At 51.1% G+C, this 17,168-nt stretch overlaps 1 protein-coding gene and 1 long non-coding RNA gene across 7 annotated transcripts in view; one reads left to right on the top strand and one right to left on the bottom strand.

Annotated features, from left to right (window-relative positions):
* Positions 1 to 17,168, bottom strand: part of CLEC16A (C-type lectin domain containing 16A) — a 237,380-nt gene that overhangs the window by 14,670 nt on the left and 205,542 nt on the right. The window lies entirely within an intron of this gene.
* On the top strand, positions 2,588 to 8,995 carry LOC121817812 (uncharacterized). The gene is made up of 2 exons (XR_006057864.2): positions 2,588 to 6,129; positions 6,726 to 8,995. It is a non-coding gene; the product is annotated as an uncharacterized LOC121817812 (long non-coding RNA).

Genomic DNA, 17,168 nt, shown 5'->3' with positions numbered 1-17,168 from the left:
ACCCTCCTGGCCAGTCACATCAAGTCTCCCCAGCCAGAGTGCACTCCTCCTGGCTCCAAGCCTCACGCTTGCCCACCACCAGCGCCCACTGACACTTCTCCCAGCAGGTTCTCCAGGCCTGACCAGGCCTTGCTCAGAACTCAGGCACGTGTCCCGCAGGGGTCCCATAACGAGGGCCCTCTGACTGACTGGTCAGGCAAGGTTGACTGGAACACGGCCAAGCCCTTTGCGTACATTCTGCCTGCGGCTGCTCCCAAGCTATGGTGGCAACCCTGAGTCGCTGCAAGAGGGGCCGCCAGGGGGGCCCGAAAAGCCTGAAATGCTTTCCTCCCTTTCCCTGGATGGGAACAGCGGGCACGGCCTGGGAGAGGGTGGAGGCACCAGGGAAGCCTGGCCCACTTGCTTGCTAGTCGCGGGGCCTTGGCCAGTCTTCCCACTTCTCGGAGCCTCCTTGCCTCCCGACCCTGGTGGGTAGGTCTGGGTGGAGCAGGGGGGGGGGGGGGGGGGTGAGGGAGTTTGCAAAGGGACCCGATGCTCTGTTCCCACCTCAGGACTTGGGGGAATCCACACCCGGCTGCCCCCGTGGAGGAGCTCTTTTGTACTGATGTTTGTATAAAATTATTTTTGTCTGAGGATCAAAGCCCGGTCTATTTATACCCCCAGCCATGTGATGGCACGGGGATGTGAAGCCTGGAGGGGGCGTGGCGGGTAAGCTCCCCGCCCCCACCGCGGAGCGCGGCAGGACTTCGCAGGAAGAGGCATGGGGTGATGGGCTGCTGCGGTGCTGGTGGCTAGGGAGGTGGGGGCGGGAGGCTCAGCTTAACTACGGCCAACATCAAGGCAAATCCTGACAGGAGTCAGGAAGATGCCTGGGGGTGGGGAGGGGTGTGGGCAGCCACCGCTCCACAGAACCAGCTTAATAGCGGCTGACTTCTTAATCATTTCAAGCGGTAAACCCCCAAGTATACAAGCTGTTTACTTGCCTCAAAAATGAATCACTCTCTAACAAATCAAAACGTCAGGATGGCTTTCCCCGAGCGGCTTATTTATCAGACTGGTGAATGGAGGGCGCCCGAGAGTATGGGCACTGAGTTGAGGGTAAGCCGACTCTGTTACACTCTGGACAAAGCCCCAGCCTGGATGGTTTGGCGGTCACCAAGGCGTCACCTACCCGTTCTCTTAAGACACGTGTCTTCTCTCTCAAGCTCTTTAAAGCCCTGATTTATTATGGTAAGACGTGTAGGCTGGAGTGTGTGGGGGAGCCAGAGAGACGCTGAGCCTGCAGTCAGGATAGCAAAGTTCCTTCATGTAGGGAACGGATTGGGGGTCAAGCCATAGATGGAAAAATATGGTGCACCTCCTGTAGGTGCTAAGAGTTAGAGAAAAAAGAAACCCCACCAACTGCCGAAAACACCCGTTCGCGGGTCTAGCTGAGTGGAGGCAACGGAAGGATCTTTCCCTCATCTGCTGCTATAAAAATCCAGCTCCTTTCCTTCCATGGCACAGGGACCCAGAAAGCCTCAGAGATGTTTTTTGTTTGTTTGTTTGCTTTTTAGCTCAGTGCCCAGACACCCTCTGCAATTTCCTGGGGCTCCTCCCCAAATCGAGCTGGCAACACTTTGAGAGCCGGTTCGACCAAGGGCTCAGCAGAGAACTCAGGGAAAGCGCCTGTGGTTGGAGCTCTGGGCCTCCCGCTCTTGCTTCATCCTGTTCTCGATGAACTAGCTTTGCCGGGAGTGCCAACGGGCTCTCTGGGCGCAAGTTAAACACACATGGGCTGCCAAGTACTTGCAAACTCACAGATGCGCCAGAGATCATGGGACCAGGGCACGGGCAAACAGGCCTCTGTGAGAGCTCCTCCAGCAGATAAAATTCTTGGCCCTTCCCGAGACAGTCTCAAGAAAAGCCTGCGAGATGTGAATGGAAAGGCCATATGGATCTTCATAGCATCTGGCTGATCCCACCTTTAGAAAGTGATGCTGTGAAGGCACTGTGGGTGGGTGCATGGATATTCAAAGCATTGGTGCATGTGACAGGGAACTGGTGACATCCGAAGCATGCACCAATTAGACAAAAACCAAATAAATCCTCCTACGCCCGGATGATGAAATCCTTGGCGGCTGTCAAACGTGCTGGTATAAAAGAAGATGAAGTGTGGAGGGAAACGCTCAAGACGTAGTAAATAAAAGGTTTGAAAAAACATGTCCCATCTGCTCCCACTGTTGTAAAAATAAATAAATAAATACAAGGGTTAAAAAAAAAAAAAAAGATCTGCCCTCCAATGTAGGGGACATGGGTTTGATCCCTGGTCTGGGAAGGGAAAAAACTAAGATCATGGCATCCAGTCCCATCACCTTAGGGCAAACAGAAGGGTAAAAAGTGGAAACAGTGACAGATTTTACTTTCTTGGCTCCAAAATCACTGCAGATGGTGACTGTAGCCATGAAATTAAAAGATGCTTGCTCCCTGGAAGAAAAGCTATGATAAACCTAGACAGCGTATTAAAAAGCAGAGACATCACTTTACAGATGAAGGTCCAGATAGACAAAGCTATGGTTTTTCCATTAGTCATGCACTGATGTGAAAGTTGGACCATAAAGGCTGAGCACCGAAGAACTGATGCTTTGCAATTGTAGTGCTGGAAAAGGCTCTTGAGAGTCCCTTTGATTGAAAGAAGATCAAACCAGTCATTCCTAAAGGAAATCAACCCTGAATATTCATCGGGAGGACTGATACTGATGCTGAAGCTCCACTACTTTGGCCACCTGATAGGAAGAGCCAACTTACTGGAAAAGACCTTGATGCTGGGAAAGACTGAGGACAGGAGGAAAAGGGGATGACAGGATGAGATGGTTGGATCTCACCTGATCTCATCCATGTTTGGATGGATGGCATCACCAACTCAATGGACATGAGTCTGAGCAAACGCTGGGAGATAGTGAAGGACAGGGAAGCCTGGTGTGCTGCAGTCCAGGGGGCTGAAAAGAGTTGGACGTGACTGAAAGACTGAACAACAACTGGGAAGATTCCACATGCCACGGAGCAACTAAACCCATGAGCTACAACTAGAGAATGCCCTTGCCAAGCAATGAAGACGCAGTGCAGCCAAAAATTAAAAAAAAAAAAAAAGGCTTTCCTCATTAAAAAAAAAAAGTGCTGCCAATTCATCTCAAACTTTTCACACACACATACACACACACACACACACACACACACACACACACACACACACACACATCCAGGCTCTGTCTCTCTCCTTGTACAGATAGAAAAGTGTTAGTTGCTCAGCCATGTCTGACTGACTCTTTGCAACCCCATGGACTGTAGCCTGCCAGGCTTCTCCATCCATGGGATTTTCCGGGCAAGCACACTGGAATGGGTTGCCATTTCCTTCTCCAGGGGATCTTCTGACCCAGGGATTGAAGCCGGGTCTCCTACATTGCAGGCACACTCTTTACCAACTGAGTCCCCACGGAAGCCCTCTCTTTGTACCAGGAGCAGAGCAACAGACTGGAGTGGAAGTCGTGGGAGCATCGGGTGGTTTACTAGGGTGAGTTTTACTTTAATTTTTTAGAGCTTGTCTGAATTTTCCAGGACTTCTACCACGTTCAGCATTTTAAACCAGAAAAAGAGGGGAAGGATGAAGGAAGGCACCCGGGCAGGCGGAAACTGCTGGGTCCCTAATGTACACCTTCGATCTGTTCTGGTCTCTGGAGCTCTCTCCCCCAGAATCATTAAGAACCTGCCCAAAGCTGGGGCCAGACATGACGCTCTGGAGCAGGCAGGACAATGGTGAAATGCATTCCCCGCTTTCCAGGAGCCCCGGGCTTTACAGGGTCAGGCCAGGGTCTTCCTGCTGCCCTCTGGCCCTGTTCTGACAGTTATTCTGGGAAGATGAACTCATGAGTAACTCTCTGGCATTTGTCAAGCACACACAAAAAATACCACGAGAAGGTCAGTCTGTTATTTTAAGTGCGCTGATAGAGGGAGGGCTGGTCTGCAGGTCAGGACCCCTCATGATCTTGGACGGGCCCCATTCTCTGTGGGTCTGTATGTTTTTATGAGAAACACAGTACACTGAGCGAGGCTCTCTGCGCTTAAATGGTCAGTTTTCTTTTTCCCTATAAATGTGAATTTGATTTGAATCCCACAGCATTTGGGGGATGTGGGGAGAGACACTGAAAAGTGCACCCTGAATATACATTGTGCACCACTATCGTTGACAAGCCTAGACAGCATATTAAAAAGCAGAGATGTCACTTTGCCGACAAAGGTCCAGATAGTCAAACCCATGCCCAGTAGTCATGCACAGATGCGACAGCTGGATCATAAAGAAGGCTGAGCATCAAAGAATTGATGCTTTCGAATTGATGAGGATGAGATGGTTGGATGGCATCACTGACTCAATCGATGTGAATCTGAGCAAACTCTGGGAGATGGTGAAGGACAGGGAAGGCTGGTGTGCTGCAGTCCCTGGGGTTGCAAAGAGTTGGACACGACTGAGTGACCGAACAACAATGCTGTTGCCTTCGGGTGGAACACCCACTAAGCTTTCCCCATGAGAGCAAGGTTGCCACAGAAGGCAGTGTCCAGCGCTAGCCAACTGCAGCCCAGAAGCTTGCAGGTATGTTTGGCTTTGCTCACATCTCGTTTGTGCTTTGCTTGATTTAGGCACTACCATTCATACATTGGAGAAGGAAATGGCAACCCACTCCAGTATTCTTGCCTGGAGAATCCCATGGACGGAGGAACTTGGTGGGCTACAGTCCACAGGTCGCAGAGCCGGACACGACTGAGCGACTTCACTTTCACTTCACTTTCACTACTCATACATTGGGAGATTCTACATACAAGTCTGGGTGTTTGGCTTCTTCAAAAACAACAACCTGGCATCACTGGGCCCTATTCCCACGTGGCAGCAACTGGAAGAAGTGAGTAGTTCCCGTCCCCTCCCTAACTTGCCTGGTGCTCGTAGGCATTTCAGTTATGAATCTCTGCTCTTTATCTCTGGATTCTTGGTCAAATCCATGGGACTTGGAAAAGGAAGTTTCAACCCTCAGTGACCTTTTGTCAGCTCCCTCCTCCAGCCCTACCCCTCACCTTTCCAATCAGTGGGGGCCGGGGAGGGCCTGTGGAGATGGGGCCCCTGCCTCTTGCAGCCCAAGGAGGTCTCAGACTGAGTGACACGAACCCATTGCTCGGACCTCCCCGGTGGTCCAATGGTCAAGAATCCGCCTGCCAATGCAGGGAACATGGATTCAACGTGGCCTGGGAAGATTCCGCACGCCAAAGGGCAACTGACCCCATGTGCTACAACCACTGAAGCCTGCGCGCCCTAGAGCCTGTGCTCCGCGACTAGAGAGTAGCCTCGCTCTCTGCAACTAGAGAAAGCCCAGTTACAGCAACGAAGACCCAGTGCAGCCAAAAAAGAAAAAAACGACTTGCCTTTGGCCTCAGCTAGGCTGTTCCCTTGGTCTGGAATTCCCTTTGGCCTCTTTTCTGTCTTCACAAATCCCTTCCCTATCTTTTAAGGCTCAGATAGCTCCAGGCCAGCTCGGGCAAGGGTTTCTGCAATCAGTGGGGCTAACTGTTCTTTCCCCTGTGCTCCCAAAGCCTAGCCTGTCCAGCCTTGGGGCCCCATCAGCCCACATAAGGCATATGCCCAAGTAGAGCAAAAGAAACTTGACTGCCAAGTTGCTTTGCCATTATGTGCAACAACTATCATTATTTTAATAGCTAGCACCTGGAATCCTTGGGAGTTCAGAGTGCTTTGTACAGTGTTTCTGATACTATGAGCTGTCCCCCAGTACCGATTCTCCCCTTCATCTGCAATTATAGAATCTGGCAACTAGGCATAGCCCTGTGACTAAGCCGTGGTGGCCAATGAGATAGAAGTGAAAGTGACGTGTTTGGTTTCTAGGAAGGGTTCTTCAAAGGAAAGAGGTATGCTTTCCTCCATTCTGCTTCCTGAAACATGGATGCACTGGTTGGAACTCCAGCAGCTATCATAGCCCATAAGGATGAATCACACACCAGGGACAGCAGAGCGTTGGGCAAGAAGGATCTTGGGTCCCTGATACCTTTGTGGAGCCCCTGACTCCCTTCATCCAGGATTCCTCTCCCTTAGAGGTAAATAAACTCTTTGGGGTTTTTGTCTACAGTGCAGTTGGACCTAATCTTAACTGCCAGTTGTGAAAAAGCTTCGGTAATGCAGGGGTGTGAGCTGAGCTCTGTAGAGACAAGGGACTGGCTGGCCCCCAAAGCTTCTGGGGTAAGGAAAGCTGCCCTGCACTTCCTGGAGGAAATCTGGGGTGGTAGAGTAAGGAAAAAGAGGGGAAGGAGCAATTGAGAGGGGACCTTTCCCACAACCCCACAAATCTTTAGGCAATGCTCCTTCAGCTCTGCTCTTCTGCAGTGCAAGTGGTCTTTTGGGGGAGTATGCAGGAAAGGAACCGAGTTCCCATCTGGGTTCACGCCAGGCCACACAAAGATGATGCACAAGGGCCAAGACCTGGAAATAGCCGGGACCACGGGAGAGTCAAGGGTGGGGAGGATTGCACGTGTGCGGGCAAGAGAACCAGGGGGTCTGAGCCAAAGTTTCCGAAACCCGGGAGGAGCAAGGAGGCCCCAGCTGACCTCTGCGGTCTGCCCAGAACTTGTGCTGTTCTGCGTACTATGATTCTATAAGAGGTATTGGTTATGTGACTGACGTGCCATTCTATCAGGTTGAAGACTGGAAGATCTGAAAACTCCCTGAGCATGTGGGAGATTCAGCGGGTACCTTTCAGAAAGCTGAAGGGGAAGGAACCCCACTGGCTTAGACTTCATCTCAGGGACTGTGACCACTGAACAGCAGCCACCTTACCCCAGAGCCTCACCCGTTACAGGCATTCCTACAGATCACCAGGAAGGATGCAAGGTGGCTGACATCTGAAAAACCAAAGCCAAATAAATGCCATGACTACTAAATACTGAAAGCCACGAAAACACAAACTAAACGGTGAGACTCCAATAAAGGTGAGTGGAAAGTGAGAAGCTATGTCAGAACAACTTTTAGCAACGGGAGATTGACGTTACCACTTGGCTCTCATTTCCTGGGGGGCTAAGGCCTCAAGGAACACTGTTCTAGGTGACTAAGCTCTCATGACATCCCAGCTCATATTCGAGATTCCTGTCCCATTACACCCTCCTGGGCAAGGTCCCTGAAGGCAGGTTCCTGGAAGAATCAGCTGCCAGGCTGGAGACAGAGCCTCGTTCTGGAAAGATAATGTCACATCACAGCATTTTGCAAAATTTTTTAAAATCTACACAGTGAAATTCTAGTTTATACGCAAGATGAAAATAGAACTGCCCTGGCTGCAGGGTACCTGATCAAGGGTAGGCTTCCCTTCTCCTGACTCTTCTAGAAGGAACCTCTGTAGAGCCTGCCTATGAAAATCACAGACAGGTCAGGTGGGTGGCTCAATGCCTCGAGTCTACAGGCTGCAAACTCAAGCACCAAGGGCTGGACGGATAACAGGGGTGAAAGAAGAGAGGTGAGGGGTGAAAGGCAGACAGTCTCCTCCACTTGCCATCTGCTTTCCCTTGTTTGATTGCAACATGGGCACTGAGAAATCGCTCTCTTCTCTCAGGAAAATGAACCTGATTCATGGGGCTTTCAGCCTGTGTTGGGGAGACAACAGGGAGTGGGGGAGACTGGGGAAAACTGGAAACTACGGCTCTGCAGCCCCTCTGACTGCTGCTGCCCGAGAAAGTGGCCACAGCTTTCTGTTCCTCAGGAGAAGCTGGGTATCTGGATTTTGGTGTAAAACTTCCTGATTTTTAAAACTGCTGACAATTCACTTCACATTTGAAAAAAAAAAAAAAAAGAAGGCAAGCCCCAGGCAAACCAAACCGAGTGCGTCTCCTGTGCGAATGGTCTCTGCCAGCTGAGACTGGGGGCGTCAAGGCTGAGCTCCTGACATGTGTGCCTTCGGAGTCTGAATGACACCCCCGTGAGTCAATGAAGGATCACATGGATGTGTTTCAAAGAAGTCCAGTTTCCAAGAGACCTCTTTCAGGATAAAGATCTAAGACTTGGAGGGGAAGAGCTGTCCACCCTGACAAAAACCAAAGCCTTGCTTCTCGACAGTCTCGGCTGGAATGAGGACCATGGGGGTGGGGGTGCCCCCCGCTCCCATCTGTCTTTCATTAGCAAATTCACCCTGGGGCCCCGGCTCAGGTTGTGAGGATGCAGTGTCTGTATTTTTCTCACCACTCCTCAATGCTGGGAAACAGTAAAAATAATCAATTGGCCCCGTGACCTCGTGCACAAAGCTGAAGACGGCAAGTGCAGCCGTGGCCCGATTTCCCCCACCCTTGCTGGCTCCTTCCTTGCTGGGCCCCTTCACCTCCCCCCAACGCAGCCTGCCCCGGCCCTGGGGCCAGAGAGGAGGCGCAGGGCTGAGACAGACTGTGGGAATCCACCGTCAGGTGGCTCTGTATGATGGACTGTATGTGGTCTGCAGGGTCTACCGGCGATATCGGAGGCGGGCTTTGAAGCCCATACCTCCCCCCCTCATCCTCCGCTTTCCCCCGCCAGATGAGAGCAATGTCCAGCAGTGGGGCTGCACCCTGGCGGCTCAGATGGTAAAGAATCCACCTGCAATGCAGGAGGCCCAGGTTTCATCCCTGGGTGGGGAAGATCCCCTGGAGGAGGAACCCACTGCAGTGTTTTTGCCTGGGAAATCCCATGGACAGAGGAGCCTGGTGGGGTACAGTCTATGGGGTCGCAAGGAGTCGGGTATGACTTAGCAATTAAACCCCCAACTAGCAAAGCCAAAGTGCCTACAACTATTCAGAGAACACTGGGCGGGGGGGCGGGGGGGTGCAGGGCAAGGACGCAGCTTCAGAGTCAAGTTCAACAGCAGCGCACCCACTGGGCCATGAGTGGCCAGGCTTTCATCTAGGCCTCCTCTAAGGAATTTGCACAAAAATAAAAGGATCCACCAACATATGCCCTCTGTCTCCCTGTAGTGAGTCATACGATTTACTGTTTCAGGGTTCTGGGTACAAAACTCTGCGTTCCAGGACCAACACACGGCCACCCCGCAATGTTGACCCTGAGCGATTTCTGATCTTCGTGTGCACTTCCTGCCTGGCCCAGGGGGCTGCTCTGGGAAGAGGGTGTTTCTACCGCCTCCCTCGGCTGAGCCTGAACAACCTCACCACAGGTGAGACGCCCTCCATCACTGACGGGCAGGACCTCAAAATGCTTAAAGACTTTTATTTCCGGTTGTTTTTTTTAGGGGATAACATGTCCAACATATAAAAATAACTGGAAACTTGCAGAATCTTTTAACCTATAGCTGTTTATCCTCAGATAAATCCTCTTGGATTTTAAAGACTATACTTGAAAACCTGCAGGAAAGAAAAAATGGTCTTTCAGTATCTCGTTTTCTTTGTGTTCTCTTGGTCCCAGCTCTGCCCCTCAAACTGCTTTTGTTTTCAGGTGACGCCTCCCTGGGGGGGGCTGCCACCCATGGAAGAGACCTGGGGTCTAAGCAGCCCTCTGGCTGCCCAGGGGTGCCATGTGAATGTCAGCCCCTCACGAGCTGCCCTATACTGCCTTGGACACGAGCCCCTCTCCAGGCCATGGGGGTGGGGGGCTGCTGGCAGGTGGGGACCACGCTGGACTAGATCTCTGAGAATCTCTTAGAGGAGCATTCCCTGAAGGTGGCCAGGACTTGGGCTTTGTGCCCAAGGGCCAGGGCCCTGCCTTGCCCCCCTGCCCTCTTCCAGTGACATTACCGTCTATACAATAGTGAGAAGAGAGCTCCACAACAGTCTCTCAGCAGAGGTATTAGAAAGCCCACCAGTGGCCATCTCGGCTGCCTCTCAACTGAGGCAGGAAACAGGGCTGAAAGAGCAGCGAGAGGGAGGCCCGTTAGACAGAGATTGGGGGTGCTTCCAGATGCAGGGAGCGGGTCATGGACCCCGGACTCCTGGCCCCAGCAGGAGGCCAGAACCACTGGCCAGGGCTGAGTCGGGTCAGCCACAGCCCTGCGTGCAAAGGACAAACAACCTCCTGAGACTCTCAGTGGCCCAAGGCCCATTGAGTCTTCCCAGCAAGTCTCCATCCCATTGGCCCTGCTCTGTGCGCTCAGGCCAGAAGTGGGTGCTGTGTGCTGACACGTGCTCCTGGCCTCATACGTTCTCCGAGGGGGCCATGGGACCAGTTTTGATCTTCTGCGTGTGCAGTCCACACTTACATTCCCAGAGCACCCGCCCACCTGTGGTCCTGGTTCCCTGTGCGTGTGTGCAGGACCATGGGGTGGCTCCCCGCTGTAGCGGGGCCACGTCAGGGTCTCTGGCCACGCGCCTTAACAGACTGCGGTTAGGCCAGGCAGACAGGCGATGGCGTCGGCTGACACATCACTGGTAGTGAGACTGGGAGATGCTATCTGGAACTACGTGGGGCAGGTAGGACCAGGTAGTGTGTGAGGAGCCACACACAGCCCAAAGCAAGCTTCAAAAGCCATGGCCGAGGTTGCTGAGTGGACGGGACTATTACCTTCTGACCTGGCAGTGCTTGTTGCTCGACACAAGCCGCCAGGCGGACGGGGACACAGCTCTGTTGGCTATGGGGGAGCTCACTTGAGAGCAGATACTTGATTCTGCGGCTGCAGTTCCCACTCTGGACACAGGATATGGGTGTGAAGGGGGTTCGGGGGTCCGGGCACCCCGCGTGGCCATGTGGCCTCGGGGGAACCACTTAGCCCACAAGCCTATGGCTCTCACGTGTAAAGCAGGTGATGTCAGCTCACCTCAGAGGGCCCAAGAGGAATGAACAAGTCGCGACGGTCTAAGGGTTCAGTCAGCACGAGCTGTTTGACGACTTAGCTGGCATTTATGGTACAACTAGAATTTGGGCCCAGTGAGGCAAGAACTGGGGATTTTCATTTTTAGGAGGGTCTTTACACCTGGGGGATGTGTCAGAAGCAACAGCTCAGCTCAATACAGAAAACTACACAGCACAGAGCAGAATCCTGCCTTATGTTCGCTGTCAGAACTAAACGTTACAGAAGCAGGGCTTTTAAAAGGTAACTGTCAGTGTCTAAGTTCAGGGATGTATATTAAAACAGTATATGAGGAGATGAGCTTCTTGCTACTTCACCTAGATTCTTGAAATCTCATCTGCTATGTCGGGGCTCAAGACACACCTGATCGGGGATTTCCCTGGTGGTCCAGTGGTTAAGAGCTCACATTCCAATGCAGGATTGACGCAGGCTGGATCCCTGGTCAGGGAACTAAGATCCCACGTGCCATGGACCAACTAAGCCCAAGCACCACAACTGCTGAGCCTGTGTGCTCCCGGGCCCGCCTGCCACAATTAGGGACTGTGTGCTGCAGCGGGAGATTCCCCCATGATGCAAATAAGACCCGACGGAGCCAAATAAATGTGGAAGGAAAGAAAGAAAGAAAATGCTAAAAAAAAGAAAAAAAGACACGAGTGTGTTCTGTTAGTATTCCTTCGCTGGAGAGTCGAGCGCATTGTGGAACCGTTTGAAATTGCCTCTATTCAACCAACATGACCAATAAAATCAGAAATTTCACATGGTTCAACCTAATATGAATCTGTCCCCTTAAAGACCTCTACTGGGGTGGTCCCTGCAGGAAGGGGAGGGAGGGACAGATATGTGTCCAAACACATGGCTCTCCTTGGCCCCCTCTGCTCAGTCCCCATTACACCCGTGTGTGTGTGCTCACGTGTGTGCCCCCCTCTGGCTCAGATTCACCCTTTTGTTTCCAAAAGGCAGCAGCTTCAACAAAATGTTCAGGAATGATGCTGGCACCTAAGGAGAGGTGTGTGTCTTCTTGAAGGAAAATGCCTGAAAAGGAGGCTTACAGGGGCTTGGAGGGGCTTCTCAGGTGGGCTCCGGTTTCTCCTCTGCTTCCTTGCAAATGCTAAGCTAATGCGTTCGATGTTACAATCGCCCTGGCTGTTCTGCATTTGTAGTTTTGACTTACTTTTTTTTAGTATTATTAATATTTCATCATAAAAGTATTGATTTCCTTTAACTAAGAGACTAAAGTTTGTTGCATCCTTAAGCATGATTTTATTATGTCCTGGGGCCAAATGTTTTTTGCCTCCCCCCAAAGGAATGCTTTTCCTTTTATATAATGTGTGTCAAGAAGAAAAAAGGAATTGATTCACAGAATTCTGCCTCATAGGCAACTTTTAAGGAACGCATCTAGCAGGGGCTACTTGGATAGATGTTTCCTCAATGTGATGGTAGGGTGTCTCATGGTTAAGCCAGAAGCAGGAATGAAGCAGAACATTTATATTAAAATACGAGCTAGCTCCAAGAGAAGGTAACACAGGAAAATGAAGACAACTCTAGATATGACCCCAAAGCGTAAAAACTCCCTTTGAATGCCGAACGAGTTGGAAAAACCTGTGTCCACACTGCCATCATCTTCCTGCCCTTCAGAAAGTCAGCACAAAACAAGCAGAAATGCTGCCGCTCTGGGGTTGCCTAGAGAAGGCTCCGTTTTCCTCTGTCTCTACAGCTCTGGCTGCAGAGTTAGGGAAAAAGACGCTGGGTTTTACAGACCCGTCCAGGAAGCGGGCGGAGGGCAGTGGCTGGCAAACCAAACCAGGCGCTCTGCAATGTTTAAATATTGAGCATCCTTTCTCCTTCCTCCACATTTATTATTAACTTGGACCCGCATCACCGTGAGCATTGACTTCACTTCTTCCAAAGAATCTGAGACACAATGGACAATGAGTGGGGGTGGGGCCGAGATTTGGGTTTCTTTCTCTCAGACCCTTGCTGGAAATCCTTTACGGTCAGCCCTACGTTTTTAGAGCCATGAATTCCTGGAAACGTCTCAGCCTTTCAATGACCCCTGGCGCCCGAACGCCAATGATTAGTGCCCCAAATATTGACAGACCGGCCTCTCTTCCCCTTCCAAACAAGGGAGCAGTGTCAGAGCGAGGCTGCTTAAAGATGCCCGTTGCCACCCGGCGGGCAAGGTTGGGGAGCATCACTCAGACAGGCGCTCTTTTGTTGGGGAGGAACTGCGGTTCCCTCGGCTTCGCCCAAGTAGAAATGAGATGTCTGCGATGCTACGTGAGTGTCAGAAGCACCCGGTTTAAAAATAAACAAACCCTGTCTACAGCCACCAGAGATCCTCTGCTTGGTGACGGGACAACCGGCTCGGGGGGCTGGCTGTGGCCCCACTGACACATAGGCTCATCAGATGTCCGCAGCCTGGCAGGCAGCCGGGCCAGCTCGGAGCCTGGGTCCAGCCCCACTCCTTGTGGGGACCAATGGTTTGGATTGGAAATAGAAACCTCCAATCTTCCCAGAAAGCAACCTGACAGCACCTTTTCTGGGGAAGGAGTGGGGGCTGGGGGGTGGACCATCCATCATGCCCCAGGGGAAACCAGCTGCCCTCCAGTCCAAAGAAGATCCCCTGGACCTGCCAGGAGAAATAAACCAGCTACAAGCGGTCCCTTTTCCTAGGCTTTTATCTGTTCAAGGGAAACTGTCCCAAATGACTGGCCTGTAGCTTCCACTTTCTTTTAAAAGACAGGGCTACATTTGAGATCGATGTTTTCCCCTGAAACGCCGGCTAAATTTATCCTTCCCTACATCCTGCGCTCTGGTTTCTGCACTCAGTTGGCCCTCGTCATGCTGAGGGAAGCGTCTTGTCTTTGGATGCCCCTTCCTCGCTGGCGGTCCTCAAGCACTCAGCCCTGTCCTGCTGGTCATCACTTCACACAAACTCCCCTGGGGTTCCCTCCAACGTTCCTCTGCTGCCTCACTCCCTGAAGCCCCCATGAACTGAGCTCCAATCTCCCAAGGTCTTCACCTGGCTCCAGCTCTCAAAATTTACCCCCAGAAACCTTCAGGTTGGCTCGTTTCAAATGGCTCCTGACCACCTGCTCCCTGGCCAGGCTGCCCCCCAAAGTGGTGTCACGTGATTGCCGTTGCGGGGAGTGAGGTGACATAGACTGCCCAGGGGCTTATGGACTGAGCTGACCAGAGGACTTACTTTTCTCTCCTGTTCTCGCTTGGCAGGCTGCCCTGTGAGTGAAATTTCACTGATTGATTTCATGCCTGATGCGCCGAGAGCCTGGTATCTCTGAAACCTTTATTCGTAGACGCGGTTGCAAGAGAATATGCCCTGAACAGGCACTGGGAGCTATAGTTTCTATTTGCTGTTAACCTGTGGACTCTCTCTCTCCCCACCTTTGGCAGGAATAAGAAATAAAATAGAAATGAGTCTTGCTAGAAAGGATGTGCGTGCCCATACTGGTGGCACGTACACACCTGCCATGGAGAGGATTTGCCTTGGGGGGCTGAGCAGGCTGGCATCTCTGGAGAGCCCTGGGGGATGAACATATGGGGTCCAGGTGGGACCTGAGGGGTATCCCCCACTTTGCTTTCTGGAAAGTAACCTGGCAAGGGGCTCTCAAGAGCCTTAAAGGATCTCCCTGATGGTCCAGTGGTTAAGATTCTGTGCTTCCAATACAAGGCACATGGGTTTGATTCCTGATCAGGGAACCAAGATAAAACATGCCATTTGACATGGCCAGAAAAAAACAACAACAAAAAAGCCTCAAGTACAGGCATTCCCATTAGTACTAAAGAATGGTTTCTAAAGGAATCACTGGAAACCCGCACAAGATTTCTGTGTAAGGATGTTCATCTCAGGGTGGTTCATAACGAAGCAGAAACAACCTGTGTGTGTGAATGCTCAGTTTTTAAGTCACGTCCGACGTTCTGTGATCCCATGGACTATAGCCTGCCAGGTTCCTCTGTTCATGGAATTCTCCAGGCCAGAATACTGGAGTGGGTAGCTGTTCCCTTTGCCAGGATCTTCCCAACCCAAGGATTGAACCCAGTTCTCCTGAATAGCAGGCAGATTCTTTGCCATCTGAGTCACCAGGAAAGCCCCAAAATACCAGAGTGGGTATATCTTCCCTTATCCAGGGGATCTATCTGACTCAAGAATCGAACCAGGGTCTCCTGCATTGCTTGCAGATTCTCTACCAGCTGAGCCACCAGAGAAGGCCCTCATCCTCAGAGCTGTGAGACAGTATACTTCTGAGGTTTGAAGCCACCCAGTTTGTGGTACTTCGTTATAGCAGCTGTAAGAAATGAATACTCAGACCCAGACTATTATGTAGCCCTTGAAAATGAAGTACTAGGAAGAGGTGTTTGGCAGCCTGGTGAGATGCTTCTGGCATGATAGCAGTGTCGTTAAAAACAAAACCTTTAGAAAGAGACTCACAGACTTAGAGAATGAGCTTATGGCTGCTGGGGTAGAAGGCACAGTTAGGGAGTTTGGAACGGACATATTCACACTGCGGCATTTAAGATGGATAACCAACAAGGACTTACCGTAGAGCACAGGGAACTCTGCTCAACTTTACGTGGCAGCCTGGAGGCGGGGGGGGCGGGGGTGGGCTTGAGGGGAGAATGGATCCATGTTTATGTATGGCTGAGTCCCTTCACTGTTCACAACATCGCTAACCAACCATGCACACATATGTGCTAAGTGGCTTCGGTTGTGTCTGACTCTGGCCCTATGGACCACAGCCCTCCAGGCTCCTCTGTCCATGGGATTCTCCAGGCAAGAATACTGGAGTGGGTTGTTGGGACCTCCTCCAGGGGATCTTTCTGACCCAGGGATCAAACCTGCATCCCCTGTGTCTCCTGCACTGCGAGCACGTTCTTTACCACGAGCGTCACCTGGGAAGCCCAGTTGGCCATAACAAGAAACAAGTGAAAGTTGCTCAGTCGTGTCCGACTCTTTGCGAACCCATGGACTACACAATCCCTGGAATTCTCTAGGCCAGAATACTGGAGTGGATAGCCTTTCCCTTCTCCAGGGGATCTTTCCAACCCAGGGGTCGAACACAGGTCTCCTGCATTGCAACCGGATTCTTTACCAGCTGAGCCACCAGGGAAGCCCAAGAATACTGGAGTGGGTAGCCTATCCCTTCTCCAGTGGATCTTCCCAACCCAGGAATTGAAATGAGTCTCCTGCATTGCAGGCAGATTCTTTACCAACTGAGCTGTGAGGGAAGCCCATACTCCAACACAAAATACAAAGTACAACCCCCCCCCACACCCCCCAAACAAAACCCAGCAAACCCCTTACACAACAAGGAGTCTCTATACACACAGGGTACTACATTCAATATCTCATAATAACCTATAATGAAAAAGAATCTGAAGCTGCATGCCTGAATCTAACATAATATTATAAATCAACTGTAGTTATATTACAAAAAAAAAAAAGGAATCCCCTGTTGTATAGGGAATAGCAGGCATGAGGGGGTAGGGAGAAGGGAAAAACCAACAAACAAAGCAAACCAAAAAACCCAGAAAACACAGCAGTTCTGATCCTTGGCTGCACGTGCATCCAAGGGTGCCCACTGCAGCAGCATCTGGAATGGCAAACCAGGAAACAACCAAAATGTCCAGAGAAAGGAATATGTGGATCCACACTATGGAATATTACACAACCCTGAAAAAGGATGAGAGCCATCTACACCCATTAACACAGAAAGATTTTTGGTTCACTGTGGTGCCTGAAAATCAAGCTGCAGAAGGGGATGCAGAACAATGAGTCTGTTTGGGTTAAAAAAACAAGTTTAGGTAAAAAGAAAAAAGGGCAGCTCAAATCATAAGATAGCTACAGATCCATAACCCCTTCCTGATCCTAAACCCTTGAGGTTGGAGGTGTTCTGGGCTTTATAGACTCTTTAAGGATTGAAAGGCCATGGGGCACACACATATATACTACGTCACAGCCTCACCTGGGTCTCAGGTAGCTGAAAACCAAATCTATTAAATTTCTGCAGGGAATAAAACCAAGCCTAGTCACAACAGATGGTAGTTGTAAGTCTTATAAATAGCCTATCGATAGTTCAGGGCAGGTTCTGCCATCACGTGCATTATGAAAAGCCTCGTGGTGCTCAGCGCTGTGTGAACTGCAGAATCACAGAGAGGGCCGAGGCCCTGTGCTGCCCACTGGCCATGCGTGGACATATAACTGCACAGGACGGACCTGGAAAGAGATGAGCCAAACTGTGGATGTCTGGGGAGTGCGGAGCATGGTGGGGGCACTTAGGTCCTGTTTGCAACATTTTAATTTCTTTTAAAAAT

This window comes from Ovis aries, chromosome 24 (genome assembly GCF_016772045.2).
Source record: "Ovis aries strain OAR_USU_Benz2616 breed Rambouillet chromosome 24, ARS-UI_Ramb_v3.0, whole genome shotgun sequence".
NCBI classification, from domain to species: Eukaryota; Metazoa; Chordata; class Mammalia; order Artiodactyla; family Bovidae; genus Ovis; species Ovis aries.
Note: the sequence above shows the minus strand (reverse complement) of the source record. Positions and strands in the feature narration are given on the sequence as shown.